Here is a 25,593-nt window from a genome sequence, read left to right on the forward strand (position 1 = left end):
TACTTCAAGACATACTGACTCGCATTAACATGACAATGAGCAACCCGAGTCAGCTTCTGCCATGTTGAGCGCAATACAACGCCAACGTCGCCAACAGGTACTAATTCTGAACTTATAAAGCTCTTTTGTAAAAAAATTCATTGAAATTAGTAAAATGATAAAAACAATCCTAAAGCATATTTTCTGCACAAAAACTCTAACATGCACTTAAATACGTTCTCTATATAGGCTACTCGGGTAAGAAAACAATAGACAGTCCAGTTTTGTTTTTGTTTTTATTTAAGTACTTTTTATTTTTTAGTTATGTAACCAAATTATGAAATAATTTATGTGTTGCATAGCCAATTAGTTTCACAATAAAGTCTATTAATTAATCCAAAGTAGCATTGAAATATTATCTGATTGTCTCCAATAATTTAATTGTGGAATTATTCTACGGATAGATTTTTATAATAAAAAAATCTGGCGGAATTTGACTGTTGGAGTCAATTCTGGAGACTGTCAAAAGAGTTGTGGCATGCAAAAGACGCAGACAAGACATTTTTCATACCTCAAACTCTGATTTGATATACCAGCCTGAAGCCCATTATCCATTGCCGATCACCCTGGCCATCACCCTCTGTTCAGTGTTACCATAATTTGAAGTACTGACCCTTTGTTGATCACTCGATTCATCATCTTGAGTATAATGTTGCCATATTTTGTCTCTGATAACCTAAGAATTTATTAGAAATACTTTAGAATATAGAAACGCATATTTAATAATTTTATTACAAATTCAATATGACAGCGTTTCTACTTTTTAAATAGGTACGCAGACAGCCATTGCAATTACAAAATTAAAAAAATGACTCATTTCCATTAGTTTTTCTTCCAAAATTTTCCAATTAATTAAATTAAATTAAATTAAAAAAAAAACGAGACTGCAGCCAGTCTCATTTCTTTTCTCGTCACTGGCCGCAGTCTCGTTTTTTTTTTTTCACTGAGATTTTTCTCTTTGTTGGTTTTTTAACTTTCTGTTTATCCGTCACTCTCAACAATAGGGGAGATATGCAGAGCACATGTGGTAGTGTTGTAACTGGTAAAATTGGTCATGGTAAAATTTGGTATGTTACCGTAATTTTACGGACCCCTGTAAAATTAGTATTTTACCTATTTTACTTAATTTACGTATTTTACGTATATTTTACGTATTTTACCGGTATCTTACATATTTTACGACGCCTTGCAATTTTCAGAGCACAAAAGCACAAGGCCATACCCAGAGGAAGGGTTAGGGGAGTTTGAGCCCCCCCCCCCTGAAATGTTTGTCTGACTCGTAAAAACATATCCAAAATGGATATAAACAAATTTTGTATGCGCTTTTTGAGTGTTTTGTGTGAAATCCCTCCCCCCTCACACGAATTTTCTTTAGTAAAACGCCCACCGAAAAAAAAATCCTAGGCACGGCTTTGCAAAAGTACTAAGGGGCTGGCAGAAAAAAAGAATTGAAAATGATTTTGTTTTGTGTATAGCTGTAATTCCCAGTTTAAAAGGCAGTCTGTTTGACTTGTTATCAGAGCGATAAAATGTATTATAGTACATGTAATTATTATTTTGAAGTGGTGAAATATTAGCTGAAATAAAATTACATTAGTTCTGTGAACTGTTGAAGACAGAAAGGGTAACAAGTAGGATTGGCATATGACAACCTAGAAAAAAAATAGAGTCAAATATCCTAGAAAAATGAAGGTAATGTTAGCCAGCGGACAAAAAAGAAGCGAAAATTATAGAGGGAAACATTTGTCAGGGATTTCCGTGCAGCCAAAGTCCTCAAAAAAAGGGAAGGAAAACTAACCTTTCGGATTAGCTCTAACATAGCAGAAGAAACAATGAATAAAACAAACCAAAAAAACAAGCCAGAAAAAACGAAAGACTATTAAGCAATTAGATTAGTCAAGAATTCTCTGCATAGTGATTGACTTAGCTTGTCTAATGACCTAATTTTCATTAAAAGTGTGGGGGCTCAGTCAACTGGAAACCGAAAGTTTCAGGGCCTTTTTTCTAAGATTTGTTTTTGGGGGTGGGCTAAACCCAGTTACCTCTCCTTCCGCCCTATAGATGATCTTGAACCCAATACTTTAAAACGCTGATAAAAAAAACTATGTTAATTTGATTCATCTTACAGGAAAAAGACGAAGATTGTGAAACGCCTTGTAAAATTTGTGGGGAATGTTCCTGCATGGAACAGTTTTTTATTCAGAATATGGCAGGAAGGTAAGCGTTTTTTAACTTCTCGTATGCTTACAATGTAGGCAGGTCACTTTATTTAATAAAATATATGTTGATTTGTTTTTTTAATACTGCTAAAGATGGAGTTTTTTTTATGCAATAGTATTGCTCCCACACCGTAGAAACTTAAAGGGTCACCATCCGATAGATAATGATTTTAATTTTTATTAAATATCAATTTATTTTATTGGTACATCCAAATATGGAAGACAACTGGACTTGAGCCAGAACCACACCATCTATAATCCGAACCTAGACCCTAAAAATAGACTATGACGGTAACGGGAACTGCAAATAAGGTTGCCTAAAAATAACCCCGAGGTCCTAACAACCGCTCATAGCAACCACAACTAATATAAGGAAGGATTTTCAGCATGGTACATATTAGTAAGAGAATAGAATTCAGAGATAGAACAGTTTGTTTATGCTCGTTTTTATTTTGTCAATATATATATTTGCAATAATGAGTGGTATGTTCACACTATTCGAAGTTGATAGTGGAGCTGGTAGCAGCAGCGAATATTCATAAAGGTTAGTGAATATTCTCTCTCTGTCTCTCTCTCTCTCTCTCTCTCTCTCTCTCTCTCTCTCTCTCTCTCTCTCTCTCTCTCTCTCTCGAAATATAGTAGCGTATTAAAACCACAGCTTTTAGTCGTTAGATCCTGCACTTTCTTCTGGTTTTGAATAATAGTTTTCCCACTGCTTTCAATATAGTTGTTGATATACGAAGTGTAGAATGTATATGATAGGCCAAGAGGATAAAAAATTCAATATTCTTCGATGTTTGAAAGATGTACAGCCAATTACCTGTCTTTATACTTGATGGACTGCTATCAACAATGATAATAGTATTGTATGCACTTTCAATTTTCCCAAGGAAGTCCGATGGTATGCAATAGTATTTATATTTGGACATGTATGGATCCATATTAAATACGCTGATTGTTTGCCTTCGGGAGTGATTTCCCAATAGGTTGCAAATTGATTTAACGATATTAGTGCTATACTCTCAGCTAATGGCTTGGAAAATGTACACTCTAAACGCGCGCTCCCCGTTAGTAGTATGCTCACATCTTGAGTACCAGACAAGTCCCGTACTATAATACGATGCGTTTCAGCAAAAATTTCTTCGGTTATACTATTTTCCAATAGTTGTGAATCTCGATCCAGAGTTTCAATTGTCAACTCATACAGTTACGTCAAGGATTTATCAAAAGATAGATTGTAGAGTGGGATTCAATTTACTTGACACACCATAGATAAAAGTCCAAATATCTCAAAATTATGGGGACAACTCGTCCATGATCCTATGGAAACTAGCACTTTTTACAAATTCCAATGCTAATTTTGAAGGTATTTCACCATTGATAAATGATGAGTTTGTGTAGGTGCGTGAGCCCATGACAATATGACATTGATTGGTGTTTGTATGAGGAACAGTTAGTTTAAAATTATTTCCACTATCTCTCAGTCTCTCCACTGCCAAAGCAACAGACCTCATAACCCTTCTGCTTTAGTACATGAAGTATTGCCGAGGCGAGGAAGAGTTATATCAGTATTGGCAGAATGCTCCTTTTGTACAATGAAATTGTATGGAGCAAGCGTAAATTTTATACCCACTTTAAAATTTTCTGGTATCCATTGGTGCATCTAAGTGCATCTGTAATTAACTGTAATTAGTGTTAACTGACAGAGTTCCAAATCGAAAGTGTTTACTGGGATATACTGAAGGTGCTTAGATATTGTAATGATGAATATGATCTTGACTGGTATTTTGTTCAAGAATTCGTAGGAGGTCTCTCTTTTTTTGAAGCGACAAGTTAATTACTTTTCTCTCTTTTTATTTTAAACATAATATGCCGCTTAAATAGAAACATTATGTTTCTTGCCGGCAATTTGTTGCGTCATCCCTTTCAAACTTAATCTAGAATTTTTAATCATTAACAGATTATTACACACTAAAAATATTTATACTTTTAATAGAAGGATAGAACATTTATAAAAAAAATACATTTGGTTAAAGTTTTAAAAGTTATTTTAAGACAGGCGGCCTCTGGGTAGCCCAGTTTTGTGGAACCTACTACGACTCTTAATGGGCAATTTGATACGAGGTTTTGCACAGTCAAATCATCTTCCACAAAATTGTTTGCAGATATCAACACGGGGTTATTTACACAGATTATTTATGCAACAGCTAAAGACATGAAACTTCCAAATGTGTAGATATTTACAATAACTAGACATACATCTACTGTCTAAAAATCTACAGCACACATTAGGCTGATTACCCTTAATATAACTGAACTAATTTTTTTTAATATATGACTGCATTGTGTAAGAATTTCCGGTTGTAAATACTTGACTGAAAAAAATATAAATATTTTTAGTTTTATAACTTTAATAAATCAAATAATATTAACATTTTGATTACTAAATATCAGTATATGTATATTAAAATGACTTATTAAAGTTATATTTTTGTATTTTTTTTCGGTAAAGCGCAAATTATGTTCCGGCCTTGGGAAGGTATAGGAGTTTTGAGCCCAAGTTATGTTAATTTCTGCTCTTTTTGAATTTGACTCTGTTATTTATTGTAATTTCTTTTCGTTTTGGGTTTCATTTTTTTATCGATGCTGATTTGTGCTAGTTTCGCGCTTGGTAGATTATTTGATTTTATTTTTGCTCATTTTTTGTTTAATGGAGTTCTTTACTTTTCTTTGAAAAAATTATTTTTTTGAAAAAGTTTTTTAATTAATTGTCAAAAATAACGAAATCCTAATCATAACTTATACTGAATGATTTTTTTTTACCGAGTCTGTCACACTTCGTTTTGAAAAGGCTCCTAAACCTTTAAATTTAAATTATGAATGTTCGATCAGTTTTACCACCTATAAGATTTTCATCTCTAAATGGTAAATAACCATTTAGCCAGCTTATGCCCAACTTATGCTAATTTCTGCTCGTTTTGAATTTGACTCGGTTATTTATTGTAATTTCTGTTCGTTTTGGGTTTCATTTTTTATCGATGCTGATTTGTGTTAGTTTCGCGCTTGGTATATTATTTGTTTTTTTTTTTGCTAATTTTTTGTTTAATGGAGTTCTTTACTTTGCTTTGAAAAAATTATTTTTTGGAAAAAGTTTTTTAATTAATTTTCAAAAATAACGAAATCCTAATCATACCTTATACTAAATGATTTTTTTTTCCCGAGTCTGTCACACTTCGTTTTGAAAAGGCTCCTAAACCTTTAAATTTAACTTATGAATGTTCGATCAGTTTTACCACCTATAAGATTTTCATCTCTAAATGGTAAATAACCATTTAGCCAGCTTATGCCCAACTTATGCTAATTTCTGCTCGTTTTGAATTTGACTCGGTTCTTTATTGTAATTTCTGTTCGTGTTGGGTTTCATTTTTTATCGATGCTGATTTGTGTTAGTTTCACGCTTGGTAGATTATTCGTTTTTTTTTTTGCTCATTTTTTGTTTAATGTAGTTCTTAACTTTTCTTTGAACCATTTAGCCAGCTTATGTAACTTATGCTAAATTTCTGCTCGTTTTGAATTTGACTCGGTTATTTATTGTAATTTCTGTTCGTTTTGGGTTTCATTTTTTTATCGATGCTGATTTGTGTTAGTTTCACTTGAGTTATTCGATTTTATTTTTGCTCATTTTTTGTTTAATGGAGTTCTTAACTTTTCTTTGAAAAACTTATTTTTTGGAAAAAGTTTTTTAATTAATTGGCAAAAATAACGAAATCCTAAGCATAACTTATACTGAATGATTTTTTTGTCCAGAGTGTGTCACACTTCATTTTGAAAAGACTCCTAAACCTTTAAATTTAACTTATGAATTTTAGATAAGTTTTAACACCTATAAGATTTCATCTCTAAATGTTAAATATTTTAAAAGATCTATTTGAGTTTTAGAAGAAATGAGGGAAATTCGAGAACGCAATTTTGACAATAAAACACTCACTGTTTCTGGTCTTAAGATGTTTGTGGGTTTATAGTTGGTACCATATTAGTAATTATCAAAAGCATGGGAAAAGTAAATAAAAATGTAAGATAGATGTAATATATGTTATTCTAAAAATAAATTTTTTCACATATTATTTCTCTCTCATTCTCTCTCTCTCTCTCTCTCTCTCTCTCTCTCTCTTTCTTTCTCTCTCTCATCAACAAACACTCTCAGAAGATTTTCATTGACACTTACTTTTAGGTGTCCGCCGTTATCTCTAAGGAACATCAGTAAATGTTTGTTGCGGCTCATTTTTTGGTTTGTTAACAATATCTTCAACTACCAAATGGCAGACCTGGCAATAAATGTCTTGTGACTTTGCTCTTAGTGGCTAGTGTAAATATAGCATCGCTCGCAGTGTTGACAACAAGACAGGAAGGTGTCAATATGCCAACGTTGTCAACAGTGTGAAGTAGACTGTCATTTACCTGTGAAATACGACGCCATCTTTTTCAGTGAACAGTTGAATGTAGTAATTGAAACAAATTATTTGAAGTATAGTTATGTGATATGTGCTTTTTGTCATTTGGTGAGTGAATGCTGTAACTAAATTTGATGTTTTTAATTTTTTGTCTTTTTTTCTTTTTCTCAAAATGGTTTTGTAACCAATATATATACATTAATAAAAATACATATATAAAGATAAATATTATATTTATTTATTTATATAATGACAGGTTTATATATGCGAATTTTTTTAATTACTTGATAGATAATCATCGTATTATTCCTTAGTTCTAAGTTCTGGGGTCGCAAATCAGCAATTTCAATTGAATTAAGAAATTCTGGCGTGAATTAAATTCCTCCTTCCTGTTTATCCTTCAAAGAATCGTAACTTATAGAATTTGTATTCTCATAAGGAGATTAACTTTTTGCATTATTTTCGTTTGTGATTTGTTTTGTGATGCTCGTTCTTGAATTACGTATTTGCTTAATTCGTGTGTTATTCTCTTATTTTAAGTTCTGGAGTCGCAAATAAGTAATTTTAATTTAATCAAAATTTCCAGCCTGAATTCAATTCCTCCTTCCTGTCTATCCTTCACATAACTTTTAAAGGATTTATATCCTCATTGATGACGATCGGTAATCTCAGCGTTAGTTTTCCCTACTTCTTTTTGAGCGGTGCTAAAATAAAGCTTCCCTTCTTTCCATTGTAATGTTGATTACTTTGTGAATGCTTCTTATTGGATTGATCATACTCGTTATAGTAGGTCTTCTAACCACAGATTATGCTGTGCATCATTTTTGTTTGCGATTCGTTGTGATCCTTGATTAAGGAATTACGGCGTCAATTTAAATTATGTTCATGCGAAGGATAAACAGGAATGGGGTATTGAATTCACGCCAGAATTTTTTGATGAATTCAAGATGGCTGATTTGCCACCTCAAGACTTAAAACTAAAGAATAAAACGATAATTATGCTTATGCATAGTTCGAGAATTACCCCTATACAAACCTGCCGCATGCCAAAAGCCAGAGACCGAGCAAAGCTTGGTCTTCCGAGTCTCACATTCTTATGGTACTTTCTTATATTGCATAGTTTTGCACATGCTTATCTTGCTTATCTTGTATTAAAATTTATCTTATACTACATTTTGTTTTTACTTATCCGCTGCATAATACCGAAGAACATATAAATTGGCGTTGTCAAGCTTGTATTTTTATTTAATGAATGTAGAAGAATCAATATATACGATTATGATTCAATCCAATTAACTATTTATATTTTTATATAGAATTATTTCGGTAGTCACATCCGAAGTCCACGCTCTTAACATTGAATTTGGTTTATAATTTATTATTTTGTAATATTTATCTTTAATTACAATGTATTTAAAATATATAAAAACTATGTATATATATATATATATACATATATATATATATATATATATATATATATATATATATATATATATATATATATATATATATATATATATATATATATATATATATATATATATATATATATATATATATATATATATATATATATATATATATATATATATAATATAGGCTATATAAAGTATATCTGGTGATGCTATCAATATGTTTTCTATCCTTCTCATCTGATGTGTCTTTGACATTTTTTTTGACAAATTTACCTGTCCAGAATATACCCGATCTTTTTTTTTTGTCGCTTTCATTGGCGGTGACGGAATTCCTCCCCCCCCCCGTTTCTAGACATATTTTACCCTTACTCCCCAGATTTTCAACAATACCTTTTTAAGGGATGTTTTCACGGAAACAATTGAAAAAATGACAAATTTGCCCCCTTTTAGATTTTAAAATGACCCACCATTTTGTGAATTGACACTACTTGCCACTCCTGAAAAAATTCTTGTCTATCCCGCTCTCGTCTATCAGAGTCTTGATAACCTAGTCAGCATACCGGCTCTTGAGGGCGGATGTATTGCCTTTTGATAACCTGGTACGCTGGCGCTTAAGTACAAAAAGTACAAAAATTAAAAAAAAACACGCCGTTAAATTTGATTGTTTGATTTTCACCAAGATTACTCCCCTTTTTGGTAATATTTCCTCCCTTTTTTGAAAGTAAGGCAGATTTTCAGACTCATTGCTTCGGATGGGTACCTTAAAACTTAATTTTATAAGCTTATTATTAGCCAAAAAAAGCATCTTTAAATTTTATCAATTGCTGTTAAAATCCTTTTTTTGGCGGTTGTGGTTACTATTAGGCCAGGTCACTTAATGCTTGCAGTTCGTTACCATAAACTGTTTAATTTTACAGTTATGACAAGGCAAACTAATGAATACCATTCCCGCGTCTGCTTCAAATGGAGATTCTTTCTCGCTTGAGTCTTTTTCCAAAACACATTTTTAAGATTTGATTAGTACGGGCCGTGGTTTGCCCTTTTACTAGGTAGCAGCTACAATCATGAATTTATACTACCATCGATTTCTTATAATACTACTAGTGGGAAATCCAGGGAAGATACTTCACTTTTTATTACGTCAACACTGACTATGATGCGCATTTTTCTCAATTAATCAGTATTCGTTGCTTCAGGGCCTAAAGTGACTACTGATTTTTTTTTTTTATGTGTGTCAAAATAAAGACTGAGAAACGGTATTATTGTTCCTACTTTTCTGTAAACATAAAGGAATGAAAATTATGTTCCTCTATGTATGTGTAACTATTTGGAAAAGGGATCCGCCAGAAAAGGGATCCTGAAATTAAAGATCAGATAAAAAGAAATTGAATAAACAAACTAAGATAAAGCTAAGAATAAAATAACTTGAACTCGGGTTAACCACAAAATGACATAGTTAAATTTGCACAGTCAGATAAAGCAAGTCCTCGAACATACTTTGAATCTAAAAAAAGCCGTAACCGAACAAGCCCTCGATCATAGATTGCATTCTTTCTAATCTGTTAGTGTGGGCAGTGTGGCTTTTGTGGCAGTTCGCTTTTGTTTTATTTGGTTTTTGTGGCGGATACAATTCACGGGGAAGTTTAAGAGAGATAGGAAGTAAAAACTAGTATGGTAATGCCCGATTTTAACGAAATTTGTTTGGATTGATTGTCTTAAGTTTCAACTTTGCTCTTTGCTTCCCACAGGAAGTCTTCATTTTATATTAAATCAAGAGGGCTCTTTCGTGGGGATTAAAATTTTAGTACCCTATTTAAGTTACAAAAGAACTCTCACCACTGAGAAGTGCGATTTGGCCATGCTGTCCCGCAACTAAACAATTTGATCCGAAAGTTACCGACCCGAAATTATAAGATAGCCATTGAAATACTATTAAGAACTATTGAAATACTATTTAAATAGTTTCTAAGTTTCTGGAGTTGTTCTAGTAAATTCAACTGTAAGCGATTTTCCGACTATAGAAAATGAATTGCTACTACAAACCGTTTATAGTAATTGACTGTGCTCCAAAATTTTTTGTGTTAGGGGAATATGACATCGTCTATGATTGTAATCTACCTTATATGGTGTCATTTAAAAAGTTTACTTGACAATGTTTCAGAAAATCAGGTAACAGAATCAGATAAAAACTCTACTGTATGGAGTTTTCGACAATGGTGATTCTAATGGTGCAGTACTTGTTTCGATCTGATACCTCTTTTGAGACTTTTCTGGCTAACTTTTAAAATTTGCACAAGTTTGTTTTTGCCATAAATCATTTAAATTAAGAATAATCGAAATAATAAATTCATTCCTGAATCAGCTTCGTGTGGCAATGACAATTTTTTGTTAACTTGATAGTTTTTTTTGTCAAAAAGTGTCTTTAAATCCTTGGTTATTGTGTGCCGTGGTTTGTCCTTTGCTAGGTTGCAGTTGTATCTGCTACCATTATCCAATATATAGGTAGATTATTACTGATCAACCAATTGCTTCAGCAAGGATTTGGAAAATTGGATCTAAAGGAACGTGGTATGTTGGCAGAACTTGGTATCTTCATCAGTTGTAAAAACTAGGGAAATTTGTATTCAAAATAGTGATTTCTTCCTGTACCACTCATTATTTCCATACTTGGAGTTTGTTGACACTATATTTTGTTGGCTGGATTCATCTACTGACTGTTGCATTTTTCAGCTTCCAGATTGAATGTCCTATCTCTCCAATCAGTTTGAGATTTCTTTTCTTGAAGAATTAAGAGAAGGACGTACAAGAGTGTCGTATCTAGGGAGAGCCTTGCAACTTCACGCGTAAAAACCAAGGAAAATTCGGGGCTCAAATTAATTATAGACAGCTGTACTACTAATTTCGTCAATGCTGGGAATTATTTTACCCTATGTTTTCTTGGCTGAAAACATCTGCGGGCTGTGTGTCTTTCAGTTGCCAGAATGAGTTCTCTGATAACTTAAACCGGGTTGAGAGTTTGGTTCTTTCAGAATTCAGAGAGTTGGATCTACAAGAACATCGTATGTAGGGAAAGTTTCTTATCTTGAGTTGTAAAAAGCAACGGAACATCTTTCTGCGTACCATAACTTAGTCAATTCCGGCACTTGAGCCTGCTGGAACATTGTATGTAGGGGGAATATACTGGGTATCCTCGTCGAGGATGATAAACAACAAAGCGCAATAAGCTATTAAAATTAGCCCCCGTGTGATTACTTTAACCCATTGAACTGCAAATACCATTAGAAGAGGAGATATAATTTTGGATATAGAGGAGATATAACTTTTGGTGCCAGGTCTCAAGTGGAAAAGCTGGGGCTAGTGGGCTGCCAGTACTAGATAGAATGACTTTTAACACGTTTTTGACGTTTTGAAAAGATTTTTGAACAAAATTAAATTTCCGGCGGGGGGGGGGGAAGGAAACCGGGGGCATGGGTAGTAGGAGCAAACTGGGGTCTTGAAAGACAGTCCCTCCCCCTACCCCATAGCAAATTACGCCCCTGACTAGAAAGAACACTTTTGGTCAGGGGAGAATTCTCAGCCTTTTTATTGGGGGGGGGGACAAAAAAGGGTTCATATCCCGATAGTCTTGGACCATGGGCTATATAACACAATTTTCAAAAAATTATTGAGGGGGGGGGGTAACTGCCCACTCCCCCCTTGCCCTTATCAAAAGACGCCCCTGCTTTTGGTTTCACTTCTGAAGTAGAAAAGCTTGGAAGTACAAAACGATATCATCATTGTAATAGTTATTGTCCAAATTCCTTAACTGGAGGTTTTGAAGAACACCTCCCGTATGTTCCTCCTCCAAGCCCCCTTATTGACTACCCAATTAAGGTACACACACCAATATATCTGATTAGATTATTAAAGGTGGGGTTCTGGTAGTACAACCTTGGACTTCAAATAGTGCTCGAATGTGCGAATGTGCTCGAAGTCTGATTGTTTGAGTTGTTTTTTTCAATCACGGTTTTTCCCCTTCTAAATGATCATTTTCAGATAATTTCACTGTTTTTGTAAATCTGATGAACCCATTTTTAAAACATGTCCTTGGAAGGTATTTTGTCAAGCATTTTGATTCAAAAGGGAGTAGAGGTCTTCCAGTTCATAGTTTGCAACGACCTTCTTAGTATATCACTGAATCCATACCCCAGAGAATGGTGTAATTCTGTCAAAATCCTAGGGAGGGGAGGGGGGTTCAAATTTGATGTCAATTTACCCAAATCATGTGAAAATCACAGAGAAAACTTAAAAAAAACATACAGCGATATTAAAGGTAAAGATGTACTGAAGAAAACTGACCTGTTTCAGTGGATGCTTGAATTATGCAGGCTTATCTTAGTTTTGACCACATTTTGCAGAAGCTGAATTTCAGCTAGGGGGAGACTTGGGTGTGAGAGAGGCAGTTGCTCCCTCTGCCCCATAGGAAATTACGTCCCTGACCCTAGCCCCTTACCACTTAGTGGCTGGAGAAGTGTAATGTCGATACATGTATGTGGTTCTAGAACCACTCAAAGTTGTATATTAAAAGAAGGATTACTTATTGTTATACTTACTTATTCAAATTATCTACGTGACAATTCCACCGTAATGTTCTCTCCATGCGTAATACTGTGCATCCAAAAAGGAAGAAAGGCAGATGAAAACACTTCTGTAGGAGAATTAAGAAATTATAAGTTAAGTCAGTATCAATACGTAAATGAAACCCAAAGAGCAGAAATTAACATGATTATGGCTCACGACCCCTATGTCTTCTCAAGGCCAAAGCATAGTTTGCAATTTACTGAGAAGATAATTTAGATCTTTTAAATTACATGTAAAGATCTTTTAAATGATGATGTAACGAACCCAGAAATAAGTAGATTGGAAGTAGAAACGGTATCAAATATAAGTAGAATATAAGTGGTTTATGAATAAATTGTTTGAAGAACTTGGATAAGAAATTAGACTTTCTGAGACCCACATAAGGCTTTTCTCAGACAAATGACTTTAATTGTAAAACCGGCTCAAAAACTGAAAGGGTTAACATCACATAAAATACTGGCTTCTTGAGCCAAATGCAGCCGGACCAAAAATATTTCAAATACTTCTGTCTGTAAAGGCGGAATTTTCTTACAAACACTGCTTCTTATTTCAAATCTAAAGGGAATATAGTCATCTGTTTTAGAATTCTTAAGCTGTTGTGTTTGATTTCACCGACTTCAAACACTTTTTAGCGAATCGTCGACGACCAGGTAGCAGTGGTCGCCTTTCGTTTTAGCCTGTACTTCGTCTGAAGGGTAGTGCAAAAGGTGACACTGGATAGCCGATTGCGCTTGTCAGTCTAAATTGTTTTTAAGAGACTATTACGACGTTTGAAAATAGCAAAGAGAAGAAAAATTTCACTATCTTCTACGCGTTCTTGAAATTTTAGGTCCAGTAGGCGCTTTTACACGGGCAATATATTTCTAGAACAAAACTGGGTCAACCTTTTACAGTCTATGTCATCTGGGGAGCAAACTACAGCCAAATCTCACAACGCCCTTTCAATACTTGCTTTATCATGCGAAAGAAGTACAAAGGAAGTGAAAAAAGGCTGCAGAGTTATAGTTTTTCCTGAAGGAGTGAAAGACAGATTCACAAGCTCAATAAAATTTTATATTACTAATTAATTGTATTAATTTAAAAGACTTTTTCCACAAAACAACTTTTTTAAAGAAAAATGAAGAGCTCCAATTTAGGGGAGGGGGAGATCCTAAAGCGACAACTTAGGATCTGGGGAGATGTGTCCCGATGGTCCACATCTCTGCGTAAGTCCCTAAGCAACTGAAAAAGTAAGGCTCACAAGCAATCTCCACCGTGACGTCATTTAAATTAAAAAGCAGTAATATCGATGCTTAAACAAAAACGTCATTGCTTGCCAACAATTATGACGTTATTTTCAACATATAGCTTGCGATTCCAATGCAATATTATTTAATTGAAGAAAAATATCTAAGAAGTTATGTCATTTTTAAGAGAAGTGCCTTCCAAAATGAGCTCGAGTACTCAGGAAAAGAAAAAAGTAAAACTGGCCAAGGAAGCTTTGGAGAACAATAAGTTTGAAAAAGCCCTTGCTGAATCTAAGGCTATTTTAGAAATCAATCCCGACAATGTTCCTGGACTTATCCTATGTGCAAGGGCCCTGAAGAAACTTGAGAAACCCGAAGAAGCTGTTATTCAGCTGGAACATGCAGTTAAATTACAGCCAGAAAATCAAACTGCTTGGGACGGCCTGGCTTCACTTCTGCAGGGTAAGGAAGAGCGCAAAAATTTAGAAAAACTCGAAAACGTTTACATGAATCTACTAAAAACCTTAAGGAGGACGAGTCGAAGGCCACAGATTTTCTTGGAAGACTATTGAAGGTTCAAATTCAACTAGAGAAATTTACAGATTCAATACCAACTGCGTTGAAGAGAATAAAATTGCTGGGAGAGAAGGAGAATCACGATAGCTTAAAAGAAACTTTTAGATTACTCTGTAAATCGTTGCTTGAAGAAGAAGACTCACGAAAAGAAAAAGAACTAATACACAAGAGTTTCATGGCTGGTGAGTGCATCGTCGACCCTTTAATTCGTTCATCTTATTGTAAAATCCTTGAGAAGAATCATATGTGGTCTGAACTCCACGAATTATCGTTGATTGACGCAGAAGACTTTTCATGGATGAGCATGTATATTTGTCGATTGTTTCTCGAAGACGCTGCTTGGAATCTTAGTTTGCAATTAGATGAAAAGGCTATTAAGGAAGCTATAGAAACATGTGATGTAACAGGTTATAGGATTCTGGCTGAGGCAACGCTACTTTACAAAGAGAAAACCTATGTTGATGCAAGAGATAAATTTGAGAATGGAATTGCAATAGAAGACCTATCATCAGCCAAAGAGCTTTATTATGAAACTTTGGTAGCTCTTGGTGATTGGACAAAGATTATAGCATTCAGCCGGCTAATGATTAATCAGGGTGAACCAGAGAAATGGAAAGTGCGGCTTGCACATGGCATTACATGTAGTGCAGAAGAGAACCAAGCTCTTGGTCTGAATAGAAATGAAAAACTATTGAGCTCGGTGCTGATTCTGTGTGAACAAGTTCCTCACAAGAATAGCTCGTCTGTTGAGACAGCAGTCCAAATATTACTGGGGAACCCTGGCAAAGCACTTCAGATTTTAAAACTAAACCCTCTTCCGGAAGCTGACCTCAAGCAAGCACTTGCATATCTAAAACTATGGATAGCGAAAGACCAATTTGAAAAAGCCCTATCTCTTTGTGAGAAAATTCTTGAAAATTTTTGCGACTGGAGAGTCTTTCTCTTCAAGGGAAAGCTACTCCTGCAAAATAGAGATAGTGAAGCAACTACAGCACTGGATAATGTTATGAAGTTGAATCCTGAAAGTTGGGAAGCAAAAATGTTAAAGGCAGAAATTTTATTGGAAGCTGGGAACTATCAAAGTAGTTTGAAACTCTTCCATGAAGCACTACTTCTGAGGCCTATTGGAAGAAACATTTTTGAGAAAGTAATGAAAATTTGCTCCAGGGTGAATGACGTACAGACTGAAATAGATTCACTGGAAATTTATTGTGCAAAGTCACACGATTTCACTGCTCTTCTTCGCCTAGGGATCAGAAAACTGGAAACTGAAGACAAAAACGGTGCCATACATTCCTTACAGAGTGCTCTGCGTTTCAAAATAAGAGATACTTCAGTATGGATGCTAGTGGGGGATGCATACACGCTTCGTGGCTCTTTTGAATCTGCAGTGAAAGCTTTACAGCGATCTATTGAAATTGAGGCCACACCTGAGGCAGCTTATTTACTTGGAAGAGCACATTTGGCTCTTAATGAGCCCGAAAAAGCCGCCAAAGTAATCAAAGAAGGGATGGAGATGTTTAAGAAAGGTATGGAAAACCATGATCGAATTCTATTCCTTGAGGGGCTTGCTGAAGCACAATCCTTAATCGCTGAAGAAGCAATGAAAACATCCAGTTTTGGAAAATCTATGGAACACTTCCTTTTATCGTTCAATAATTATGAAATATTGACCCAATAGAGTCCTGAAGATTTACTTGGCTGGAGTGGAATTGCTAGAGTCTCTAAATATATCGCTGAACTTGAACCTTCGAAACTTCTTGAAGACGTTCTTAAACACGAAGGCCAGCAAGCAGCATTTGATGTTTCGATTGGATGCTGGAAGAAATCACTTGAGCTTGACCCTACCTGCTCCGTATCATTGCGCAACCTAGCTTTAACTTATTTAAGTAAGGCCATTTTTTGCTCTGGAGGTAATGAAGGGTCAGAGGTTTTTGAGCTGTCTGTTTTGACTGCTGTAAAAGCAGTTGACGCTCAATCTGGTGTCCCTGAAAACTGGCTTTGTCTTGGACTGGCTTCCTATTGGAAAGGAGAACTTGCGTTATCACAACATTCATATATTAAAGCAATGATGATTGAAGATCGATGTGTTGAGGCTTGGGTTGGTCTTGGCTCTCTTTACCTGAAATCTGGAAATTTAGAATTGGCTAAGAAAATGTTTTCTGAGGCCCAGTCAAAATACATGTTCACCTATGTACCAGCAAGGACAGGCCAAGCCTTAATTGGTGAGACAGTCAGACCTGACGAGGAAATGGATTTATGTCGTCAATATATCACAACAAGGATATCAAGGTGCAGTTAAAGGATATGCAGACACTGAATGCCCTGAATGAATGACCCACTATATCTTCCCACCTGCAATACACTCAATTATATGAATGCAGAACAAACGGCACTAGAATACCTAGGACAATTGGAAGCTATTGGAAGAATGAATTTATGGTAAAAAAATGTCTATGCTCTGCTATTAGACAAACTGGATTTCCCAGAAAGGCGAAAAGACTTTTTGAAGAAATATCTGCAAGTGTAAGTGAACACACTTCTAGAGAAGCAAAACATTCAATATTCTGTAATTTGGCAAGATATGGGCTGTTAAGCAAGGAATATGAAAATGCTCTGCGCATTGTAAAATTATTCAAGTATCTTCACCTTGAATAATGGTATAATGCACAAACGACATTTTAATATTTTTTGCTTGACATCTTACATCTTCCCAAATTGAAATTACAATTTCAATTTTATTTATGCAATGACTATTAGATAGGCTCGTTCTTAATTTGTCAGCAAAGTTTTCAAATAATTTTTAATCAACCAATTTTGAAGACATTAAAAAGTATATCACAGAATTTCTTTGCCATTAGCTTCTGTCTCTGTCTTCAAATACTTTACGATGTTGAACTAAACCAAAACGAACTCTGATCATGTAGATTGTCAAAAGGGTGAAAAAGAAACATCACAATAACGGCTTACGTCATTAAGTTAGACCTTTCAGGGTAAGATGTGATGAATTTTGAACTAGCCAGAAGACACTATCTGTATTCTTTTAACACTTTCTATGGTTACTGTAACTAATGACAATAAGGGCATTAAGTTAAAACGCTTTGAGGGAGTTTCAATTAAACAAAAAAACTATACGCACGCAAGTATTAAAAGGGCATATAAGCAAAATAGGCAGCGCTGCTCTGTCATAGCTAGTAATATCATTGATATTTTATAGGAGCTAAGTTGATCAAAAATTCCTAGCTCTAGTACTCTTTATAAGAATCAAAAGTGATTGGTGGGCAATCAGCCCTCCTCTTTAGCACTCCTATTTAGAAAAGGTAAAAAATATATTGAACACTATTATTTCTGTAGAGACTTTTAAAAGGTTGTTTGTTGTTATAAATTATTATAAAAATTTCTCCTTCATACAAATAGCTGGCCAAACTACAAATTCTTAAAGCAGAACCGAAAATATCTCAACTATTATAATATTTCTCCCTGAAAAAGAAAGAACGAAAAAAATCAATTTAAGAAACTTTATCTACAAAATAAGTTTTACAAAGAAAAGTAAAGAACTCCATAAAACCAAAAATGAAAAAAATATAATCAAATTGTCTTCCAAGCGTAAAACAATCACAAATCAGTATCGATAAACAAACGAAACCCGAAACGAACAAAAGTTAAAATAAATGACCGAGTCAAACTCAAAACAAGCATATGTTAACATGAGCAGGGGTCAAAACCCCTATGCCTGCCCAAGGCCAGAACATAATATGCATTACTTTTTTGTACAGTATTCAAACGGTAATCTGTACAAAAAGTATGGTTTAATGCTGCTTTCTAGGACTATACTAAGAGAAAGGTTGAGATGGCTAGGGTACCTTTTGTGGATAAAAGATGACAGATTGCCGAAAATTGTCCTATTTGGCCAGCCGTCTTGGGCTAAAGGGAATGAAGGTCGTCCAAGGTTGGGGTGGAAATAAGTCGTAAAGAAAAATTTAAGGGAAATGGGAACTTCCCTGGAGGGCGTAAATAGGAAGGCTTTGAATAGATTAGAACAGAAGAGGAGGATGTGTAGCTCTTTAGGCCTCAGGTGGCTTGGTGCTGCAGTGACTTGTTGGTAGTAGTAGTAATTTTTATGTTTCTTTTGATTTATTTAATATTAACATATTTATTTTCTATTTTTCTAATTTGTCTATTTTTTACTTAATTTTTATTTCTATTAGGCTAAATTTTTGTGTTAATTCTACATTTTTAACACAGAACAGGCATAGATATACATTTTGTTGGAGTCGTATGGATTTGCAAGAATGTCTAGAAAACTGAGCTGGTTCATGGTTAGTATATATTAACTTTGCATAGGCTAAGATCTTAGTCCAACCTCCCCAACCCTTCACAATGTTATAAAGATGTAAATATGCCCATCTTTTGTAATAAAACAGTCAAAACTTTTTTTTTGGGGGGGGGGGTGAGCTCCACATAAATATTTCAAAATAGGTATTCTAAATATTGGTTAAATATTTATTATTATTTATATTTAAAACTGTTTGTGGTAACGAACTGTAAGTAAGGAGCGACCCGGCTCAATGGTAACCGATACTGTAGAAAACGGAATTTTGATACCAATAGATACATCAAAAGAATCAGATTTTAATGCTGATTTCAAATATATAAGTTTCATCAAGTTTAGTCCTACTTATCAAAAGTTACCAGAGAAAATTTGGCTGATTTTCGAAAAAAGGGGGAAAGACCCCCTAAAAGCTGTAGAACCTTAAAGAAAACCACACCATCATATTCAGCGTATCAGAGAACCGTAATGCGGAGGCTCCAAGCTCCTATCTACAAAAATTTGGAATTTTGTATTTTTTGCCAGAAGAAAGGTCACGGATGCGTGTTTATTTGTTTGTTTTTTGTTGTTTTTTTCCCAGGGGTGATCGTATCGACCCAGTGATCCTAGAATATCATGGGAGGGCTGATTCAAACGGAAACTAAACGTTCTAGTGCCCTCTTTAAGTGATCAATATGATAACTATGTCTTTTAGGATGACTTAACCCCCAAAGTCCCTGGCTAAAAGTTATGAACTTTACCCAATGTTAACATATAGTCTTGGTTATTGGTAAGTATACAGACGTTTTCAAGGGGATTTTTTCTGGTAGTGGGGGGGGAGTGGGTCGGGGGTTATGTGGGAGGATCTTACCATGAAGGAAGTTTTCATGGGAGATGGGACATTGCTATGGAGGGGGGGCGGATTTCCCAGCATTATTTAAATAAAGATCAGAAATTATATATAAAAAAACAAGTTTTTTAGCTGAAAGTAAGGAGCAACATCAAGACTTAAAACGACAGAAAACATTAAGTATATGATTGGGTTCATCCCCTAGTCAATACCTCGCTCTTTAAGCCAAAGATTATTTAGTACTTTCATAAGAGCTATTTTTTCTAATTAACGGTATTTGTGATTAAGGGGTCACTTTTAAAGAATTGGAACAAAATTCGAACTTTAGCTTAAAGAGCGAGGTATTGACTAGGGGGCGAACCGTCTAATATACAAATTAAAAATATTAGAGTATAGAGGTTCGTTACGTAAGTTAATTCGTAAGTTACATATATTTATTACTAATAAAAATGTTCGTAAATAAAATCAAACGGGTTTCGAGAAAGCCATTTAACCAAATAAAAGTAAAATTAATATTAAATTATTTTTTTAATTATTCATATATGGTTAGCCAAAATCAAAACCTGCATTAATTCAAAAACGTTCAAAAATTAAATAAACAAAAAACAAGTTTTTTTTAACTGAAAGTAAGGAACTACGTTAAAACTTAAAACGAACAGAAATTATTCCGTATATGAAAGGGGCTGTCCCCTCCTCAACGCCTCGCTCCTTATGCTAAAGTTCGACTTTCTCACAACTCTATTTTTTAGTAGTTTTATTTTTTATCTATTTTATTAGTAGAGCACTAAAATCAATGCCATACAGGTCTGAGAGTGTATTTTCAACCATAAAGTCGTTCAGAGGAGGATGACCTTCGTAAATGTTGAGTAACTGCTTGTAAGTATAACCACGACATCTGAAAACGAAATATAGTAGCGCATCAAAACCACGGCTTTTAGTCGTCAGATTCTGCACTGTCTTTACGCTAAAGTTTGACTTTCTCACAACTCTATTTTTTTTAAGCAATGAAAAACTTTAGCGTAAAGAGTAAGGCATTAAGGAGGGGACAGCCCCTTTTATATACGGAATAATTACTGTTCGTTTTAAGTTTTAACGTCGTTCCTTACTTTCAGTTAAAAAAACTTGTTTTTTGTTTATTTAATCTCTCAAAGATACGAATAGGAAAAATGTTACTATACTAACTTCGACCGTTCTGGCTTCTGGTTCGAGTCAATAAAAAGTTTGTTTAATAAATTTATGATTGATAATTTCAAACGTAAAACAAAATGCCTGCAATATTTTCTTTTCTTCTTATAGGTAATATAGACTCGAGCTTGTCGTGTTCATACATATTATTTTTGGGCCCGTTCCCTTTCTTACAGGGCCTTGAATTAATTCTGTATATTTTCTTTAGGTATCGAAACTCGAAAGTAATCTTCAGAAGTCTAAACAATCATGTGCAGTACTTCAAGACATACTGACTCGCATTAACATGACAATGAGCAACCCGAGTCAGCTTCTGCCATGTTGAGCGCAATACAACGCCAACGTCGCCAACAGGTACTAATTCTGAACTTATAAAGCTCTTTTGTAAAAAAATTCATTGAAATTAGTAAAATGATAAAAACAATCCTAAAGCATATTTTCTGCACAAAAACTCTAACATGCACTTAAATACGTTCTCTATATAGGCTACTCGGGTAAGAAAACAATAGACAGTCCAGTTTTGTTTTTGTTTTTATTTAAGTACTTTTTATTTTTTAGTTATGTAACCAAATTATGAAATAATTTATGTGTTGCATAGCCAATTAGTTTCACAATAAAGTCTATTAATTAATCCAAAGTAGCATTGAAATATTATCTGATTGTCTCCAATAATTTAATTGTGGAATTATTCTACGGATAGATTTTTATAATAAAAAAAATCTGGCGGAATTTGACTGTTGGAGTCAATTCTGGAGACTGTCAAAAGAGTTGTGGCTTGCAAAAGACGCAGACAAGACATTTTTCATACCTCAAACTCTGATTTGATATACCAGCCTGAAGCCCATTATCCATTGCCGATCACCCTGGCCATCACCCTCTGTTCAGTGTTACCATAATTTGAAGTACTGACCCTTTGTTGATCACTCGATTCATCATCTTGAGTATAATGTTGCCATATTTTGTCTCTGATAACCTAAGAATTTATTAGAAATACTTTAGAATATAGAAACGCATATTTAATAATTTTATTACAAATTCAATATGACAGCGTTTCTACTTTTTAAATAGGTATGCATAAAGCCATTGCAATTAAAAAATTAAAAAAATTAATCATTTACATTAGTTTTTCTTCCAAAATTTTCCAATTAATTAAATTAAATTAAATTAAAAAAAAAAACGAGACTGCAGCCAGTCTCATTTCTTTTCTCGTCACTGGCCGCAGTCTCGTTTTTTTTTTTCACTGAGATTTTTCTCTTTGTTGGTTTTTTTACTTTCTGTTTATACGTCACTCTCAACAATAGGGGAGATATGCACAGCACATGTGGTAGTGTTGTAACTGGTAAAATTGGTCACGGTAAAATTGGATATGTTACCGTAATTTTACGGACCACGTAAAATTGGTATTTTACCTATTTTACTTAATTTACGTATTTTACCTATTTTACCGCTATTCTACGTATTTTACCGGTATCTTGCATATTTTACGACGCCCTGAAAGTTCCCGATCAAAAAAGCACACGGCCATACCCCGAGGAAGGGTTAGGGGTTTTTGAGCCCCCCCCCCCCCTGAAATGTTTGTCTGACTCGTAAAAAAATATCCAAAATGGATATAAACAAATTTTGTATGCGCTTTTTGAGTGTTTTGTGTGAAATCCCTCCCCCCTCACACGAATTTTCTTTAGTAAAACGCCCACCGAAAAAAAATCCTAGGCACGGCTTTGCAAAAGTACTAAGGGGCTGGCAGAAAAAAAGAATTGAACATGATTTTGTTTTGTGTATAGCTGTAATTCCCAGTTTAGAAGGCAGTCTGTTTGACTTAAGTCTCTTGTTATCAGAGCGATAAAATGTATTATAGTACATGTAATTATTATTTTGAAGTGGTGAAATATTAGCTGAAATAAAATTACATTAGTTCTGTGAACTGTTGAAGACAGGAAGGGTAACAAGTAGGATTGACATATGACAACCTAGAAAAAAAATAGAGTCAAATATCCTAGAAAAATGAAGGTAATGTTAGCCAGCGGACAAAAAAGAAGCAAAAATTATAGAGGGAAACATTTGTCAGGGATTTCCGTGCAGCCAAAGTCCTCAAAAAAAGGGAAAGAAAACTAACCTGTCTGATTAGCTCTAACATAGCAGAAGAAACAATGAATAAAACAAACCAAAAAACCAAGCCAGAAAAAACGAAAGACTATTAAGCAATTAGATTAGTCACGAATTCTCTGCATAGTGATTGACTTACCTTGTCTACTGACCTAATTTTCATTAAAAGTGTGGGGGCTCAGTCAACTGGAAACCGAAAGTTTCAGGGCCTTTTTTCTAAGATTTGTTTTTGGGGGTGGGCTAAACCCAGTTACCTCTCCTTCCGCCCTATAGATGATTTTGAACCCAATACTTTAAAACGCTGATAAAAAAACTATGTTAATTTGATTTGATTATGTTATGCTATGCAACACGATTTTTTTCACTAGATAGCTTTTTTCTCAACGCATTTTTTTACTTTTGATTACTATGGGCTGTGGTTCGCCCTTTACTACGTTGCAGCTACTGCTGCAACCATGAAACCAGGAAAGTATGCTGGAGATTGCTAAGTTCAAATAACAGTGATAGTATATTTATTTAGAATGGAAATATACCATATGTCTGAAATATGTGGTGGCGCAGTGGATTGATCTCATCTTGGCACGAGGCCCTGGGTCCCATCCCAGCTCCCAAAGTGCCGGCACTTGTACACTTGTAGTTAAAACGCGTCGTTAAATCCATTGATTAGTTGAATATTTTTTAGCTGAGCCCTAAGTCACAAGCATTCTTTATCCTTATCCTTAGAAGTGCATAACAGCCTGAAAGAATATCCTTAACGAAAATAAGGAGACTTCTCTGGAGGAAGGCGTCTGCACCCACATACTCATAAAACCCATTATTAGCTTTACATATTCCCGTTGGTCATAAAGACTCTTCATAATAATTTGTATTGGAGCATCAACTAGTCTTCACATCCTTCCCACGGTGTGCACTAATGGCCTTAGCTGCCAAGATCCTTTGGAAAGAAATGTGGCAATTGATAGGACAAGTAGCTACTTTTATCGGCAATGTAACACATCGTAATTAGAGCGCATAAAGCTTTTATGTCTAAGTTCATCACGATTGATAGGAAATCTCTTCATATTATGCACCTTAATTATATCTCCTCTTCTAATGGCATTTGCAGTTCAATGGGTTAAAGTAATCACACGGGGGCTAATTTTAATAGCTTATTGTGCTTTGTTGTTTATCATCCTCGATGAGGATACCCAGTATATTCTCCCTACATACAATGTTCCAGCAGGCTCAAGTGCCGGAATTGACTAAGTTATGGTACGCAGAAAGATGTTCCGTTGCTTTTTACAACTCAAGATAAGAAACTTTCCCTACATACGATGTTCTTGTAGATCCAACTCTCTGAATTCTGAAAGAACCAAACTCTCAACCCGGTTTAAGTTATCAGAGAACTCATTCTGGCAACTGAAAGACACACCAGCCCGCAGATGTTTTCAGTCAGTTTCTTGGTTTGGGACGCGGGTCAGTAGTGTGACCCTGTAAGCTTAGCCAGAGTCAACCCAGCTCTAAATGGGTACCTGGAGAAATCTGGGGAAGGTAATCAGGAAGGGTGCGCGAAAGCACAGGATGGCTGGCCCCCAGCCTCCCATTGCACTTCCTGGCTGAATGGCCACGAAACAGAGATCAGCACCGCCGGTTTGGATCTTAAGGATCTAGTGCCGTCATACTTACTTACTTACTATAATTAATTTGAGCCCCGAATTTTCCTTGGTTTTTACGCGTGAAGTTGCAAGGCTCTCCCTAGATACGACACTCCTGTACATCCTTCTCTTAATTCTGCAAGAAAAGAAATCTCAAACTGATTGGAGAGATAGGACATTCAATCTGGAAACTGAAAAATGCAACAGTCAGTAGATGAATCCAGCCAACAAAATATAGTGTCAACAAACTCTAAGTGTGGAAATAATGAGTGGTACAGGAAGAAATCACTATTTTGAATACAAATTTTCCTAGTTTTTACAACTGATGAAGATACCAAGCTCTGCCAACATACCACGTTCCTTTAGATCCAATTTTCCAAATCCTTGCTGAAGCAATTGGTTGATCAGTAATAATCTACCTATATATTGGATAATGGTAGCAGATACAACTGCAACCTAGCAAAGGACAAACCACGGCACACAATAACCAAAGATTTAAAGACACTTTTTGACAAAAAAAACTATCAAGTTAACAAAAATTGTCATTGCCACACGAAGCTGATTCAGGAATGAATCTATTATTTCGATTATTCTTAATTTAAATGATTTATGGCGAAAACAAACTTGTGCAAATTTTAAAAGTTAGCCAGAAAAGCCTCAAAAGAGGTATCAGATCGAAAAAAGTACTGCACCATTAGAATCACCATTGTCGAAAACTCCATACAGTAGAGTTTTTATCTGATTCTGTTACCTGATTTTCTGAAACATTGTCAAGTAAACTTTTTAAATGACACCATATAAGGTAGATTACAATCATAGACGATGTCATATTCCCCTAACACAAAAAATTTTGGAGCACAGTCAATTACTATAAACGGTTTGTAGTAGCAATTCATTTTCTATAGTCGGAAAATCGCTTACAGTTGAATTTACTAGAACAACTCCAGAAACTTAGAAACTATT

The 25,593-nt window shown here is 34.8% G+C and overlaps 1 long non-coding RNA gene and 1 pseudogene across 2 annotated transcripts in view; both read left to right on the top strand.

Moving 5' to 3' along the window:
• Positions 1–21,242, top strand: part of LOC148942968 (uncharacterized) — a 31,070-nt gene extending 9,828 nt beyond the window's left edge. Inside the window, exons 3-4 of one of the 2 annotated variants that reach the window (XR_016143076.1) lie at positions 2,168–2,256; positions 21,102–21,242. This is a non-coding gene — a long non-coding RNA (uncharacterized LOC148942968). Of the gene's footprint in view, positions 1–2,167; positions 2,257–6,489; positions 6,821–21,101 lie in introns of those variants that run through there. The other variant, XR_016143075.1, reaches the window with a different exon arrangement.
• Positions 14,177–17,207, top strand: LOC148942969 (tetratricopeptide repeat protein 37-like; annotated as a pseudogene).
• Positions 21,243–25,593: the final 4,351 nt, after the last annotated feature.

The sequence above is a fragment of the Artemia sp. Qi Xiang Cuo genome, chromosome 16, assembly GCF_049724085.1.
Source record: "Artemia sp. Qi Xiang Cuo chromosome 16, ASM4972408v1, whole genome shotgun sequence".
Taxonomy (NCBI): Eukaryota; Metazoa; Arthropoda; class Branchiopoda; order Anostraca; family Artemiidae; genus Artemia; species Artemia sp. Qi Xiang Cuo.